Source organism: Vombatus ursinus, unplaced genomic scaffold (assembly GCF_900497805.2).
Source record: "Vombatus ursinus unplaced genomic scaffold, bare-nosed wombat genome assembly UNPS02014772.1, whole genome shotgun sequence".
Classification (NCBI taxonomy): domain Eukaryota; kingdom Metazoa; phylum Chordata; class Mammalia; order Diprotodontia; family Vombatidae; genus Vombatus; species Vombatus ursinus.
In genome coordinates, this window is record NW_020954550.1 from 14,438,357 (window position 1) to 14,442,357 (window position 4,001).

Sequence of the window (4,001 nt, forward strand, 5' to 3'; positions counted from 1 at the left end):
GGGATTAAATGCTGTAATAAGCTTCCAAAGGAAGGTGTAGCTTCTGCAGCCCAAGAGAGCTTTGAAATCAAGATAACCAGTTACCTGCCTTGGATGGTTTCAGGGTAAACTTGCCTAGAAATCAGAAACTAGATGGCCTCTGGAGGTCGCTTCTTATTTAAGGACTCCACAATGCCATTGTCAGGCACATGTTTCTTATTAGATACACATTTGTTCCCTTCTATATAGAAATCAAGACCAGAAAATCTGACACTGGATTTCATTCATTTGAAGTAACAAACATTTATTGAACACCTACTATGGGCAAAACTACTGTGCTACCTACCAAGTAGAATGCAAAGGTGATGGAACTGAAGAAGAATTGAAAGGAACTTTCTGACCACAACTCAGACAGTAGACCCATCTCAGGAAGAGACAGCTTAGGCAGACTTAAAGGACATTTTTAAAAAATCTGTTTTCATATTGAAGGATTTCTGTTGGTTGGGTGATTCCCTGACAATGACAATGAGATTTAAATTACAAAAGAGCAAAACAGATAGACAATGGTGCTATGTACTAAAAAAAAAATTCCTACCTTACAGCAATAGAATAAGCCATAAATAGCAGCAATAATTCATCAGAATTAGCAGCAGCAGCAGCAGATGCTAATTCATCATCAGCAGACGGTAGCAGAATGCAGCCCAACTGTGGAGGACCAAAAGCTGGCAGCACCACCAATAGAAGAGCCCAGCACAGAAACACAGAAGCCCAGCATAGCAATCCATAGGTCAACAATGTAATAATCTGATGAGCTAATGTCATCAACATCTCTGTGGAAGAAGTAGTAATCGGTGATCAAAGAGGAGAGGGGTTTCAGCTGGGGGACAGTATTGTTTGTTGCCCTGGCTATGTGTTCCCTGTATCAGTGTCATCTTTCACATGTGTTCCTTGGCCAAAATGATTTTGTACATAGTGCCTCCTTGAAAGGCAGATAGGTAGAACAGTAGATAAAGTATTCAACTTGGAGTCAGGAAAGACATGAGTTCAAATTATGCCTTAGGTATTAGCTGTATGTCATTGAACAGATAATTTAACCTCTCTCTGCCTCATTTTCCTCATCTATAAGATGGAGATAATAATAGAACCTCTCAGGGTTGTAGTAAGAATCAAAAAAAGATAACAAACCTTTGCACACCTTAAAGTTCTATACACATGTTAATTATTTCCACCAGCAGTGGAGGAATCTGGGAGAATGTATCAGTATATAAAAAGGGTTTCCCATATAATTTATTTTGCGGTATTTAATTACACATCTTTGCTTCAAACAAAGCAAATTCTTCTCTCTGGTCAGATAAAAAGAAACATGAGCTCACGTTGGTGTAGGCTCATGAACTATGGTTTTAGATCACCCCCAAGGTAATATACAACACATACTTACATAAAAGTTCTTTATGACTATTTCCAATCTGTAGTTGTGCTCACATTTCTTTTGTTCTTTAAGTATGTAAAAGTGATTTTTTCATAGCAATCATGTGAAATAGAGTGTTCAGGAAATACTACTTCTATTTTAAAGATGAGGAAAATGAGGAATGGAGACATTAACCATATAGTGGGACAGACTGAGTCACTGTTGGCTAAGGTCCAGGCATGGTAGCCTGGGGCTGGCACAACAGCTTTCTGTTCAAGATCAGAGTGGAAGGTAGCCTAGTCCCTGTGCCCACGTTACAGGAGCTGGTGTTGACCAAGTCCACCTGGGACCTGGTCACCTTGTGCTATGGTTCTGAGAGTGCAACTTCCTGTTCCACCTCCCAGAATGTGATTTGGCTCAGCAATTGGCCAGGCAGTATCTGACAAAACAATTAGTAATGGAGGAGCTGAAGAATTTTGTGAAGAATGCTACACCAGTCAAACTCCTAGTGATGTCCTTTCACAGCTGAACTGGCACAGCCACAACCTCTGTCAATTCCATGCTGATTGGATACCTATTCTGAGATGGGATGGCCAAGCCCCAAGGGAACCACTTTTGTCCCCTCATCTACTTCCCCCAACCCAGACCAGATAGAGTCCTTTAAGGGTGATCTGAAGCAATGAATCTTGGAGAACTTCACATCTTGCAGCAGTTCTCTCTTCCTTTCCAGTGAGGTGGATAAGATGAGCCCTGGGTTGATAGAAGTACTCTGCCCTTTCCTGGCACCTTCCAAGGTGGTCCATGGCACCAATTACCACAAAGCTATCTTTGTCTTCTTTAGCAATTCTGGTGGTGGGCAGATGGCATTAGATGCCTGGTGAACTTGTAGGGTCTGATAAAAGCTTCAACTTTGGGATCTGGAGCCATCTGCAGGGCCATTGTAGTCAACCTCCATCACGGATTTTGGTTGCCAAGAATTGTCAAAGATCAGCTCCTGGCACAGAATCCTTCTTGCTACTCCAGCACCACCATGTCCAGAACTGCTTGGCCAACAAACTGGTCCAGCTGGGCTTGGGGCAGCAGCAAGAGGTGGTCTATGCTTTGCTAAATGGCACTTCCTTCTTCCCTAAAGAGGAGCAGCTTTTTTATTCCAATAGTGGCAAGATTTACCCAAGGTCACATCCATGAATAATGGATATGGGATTCTAAACCAGATCTAATTCTAAGCCCAGTGTTATTTCTTCTCCCCTACTCTGCCTTTTCTAGGTAGTTTCATCAGTGGGGTTATGGAGATTCCTCATCTTTCCTTACCCCTTAGATGAAACTCTATGAATAACACAATACACTTTTTACATCTCCCAACGAACATGCCAGCTTTGAAACAGAGCTTAGTGAATGGCAAAATGTTCAAAGTGCATGCTTTATTCATACCTTTTCACTGGGACAAAGGAAAGTAGCTCTATTATGTCACATACTATAAGCCATAGACAACGGGAAATTCTACTAGGAACAGAACTGTGACACTGTTATGATAGATGTTAAGCACTTAGATTCAACACGAAAATACAGGGAAACTCCATGTCTCATGTTTCTTTAAGCTGGGCAGATGCAGTGTAACATACATACATATATACATACATACACACATACACACATATATACATACATATATATGTATATATACATATATATACATACACATATATATCAAGACCTGGCTTGAGAGTATTCACATTTTATGAAAGACACTAGTGGACAGCAACAATAATAATGCTATAAATCCTTTATTAAAAACACATCTCATTTGATCTATGTCATATCATAATTCAGGGGTATATAAATTTAATTATATTTATCCCTGTATAATAACATTTTAGAGCTTAAAGGGGAAAAAGAGATCTTCTATTTCAGGAGTATGCTGATAAGTGTTTAACACCAGATCTCCCCCAAAAGAAAATTTACCCACAACACAATTTTAAGTTTAATATGTATTATTAACATTTCCCCCATCACTTTTTCAAGTTTGGACAATCAACACCTACTTCTGAGGTGTAAATGCTCACCCTAGAAATGGAACAATTGACTCAGGCAAGCAGGTTGGGGCTGGCTCCAACCCCCTAATTTTTCAGAAGAAGAAAATGAGAGCCACAAAAATTAAATGATTTGCTGAATGTTCATAGGATCATAGACTGAGAGAGAAGGGACTTCAGAAGTTATCTAGTGCAATCCCTTCATTTTACAGGCCCTGGCATCCATTTTCCTTATTGATGAGGATCACCATTTTATGAAAGGTCACGGATACTCTCACTTCACCTCCAATCGAACCCATTCTCTAGAACACTCCACTTCCTCATCAGTAACCCTACCCCTGCACAGTACCTTTTCCCTATTCTCCTTTATATTTTGTCTTCCACTATTAGAATATGAGGGCAGTTAGGTGACACAGGAAGACATCTTCCTGAGTTCAAATCTAGCCTCAGATATTTACTAGCTGTGTGACCCTGGGCAAATTATCCAACCCTGCTTGCCTTGGTTTCCTCATCTGTAAAATGAAGTGGAGAAGGAAATGGCAAATCACTCTAGTATCTCTGCCAAGAAAAACCCAAATGGGTTC

General features: G+C 40.3%; 1 pseudogene; it reads left to right on the plus strand.

Annotated features, from left to right (window-relative positions):
- The first annotated feature begins 1,626 nt into the window (after positions 1–1,626).
- On the plus strand, positions 1,627–2,575 carry LOC114044081 (annotated as a pseudogene).
- The last annotated feature ends 1,426 nt before the right edge of the window (positions 2,576–4,001 follow it).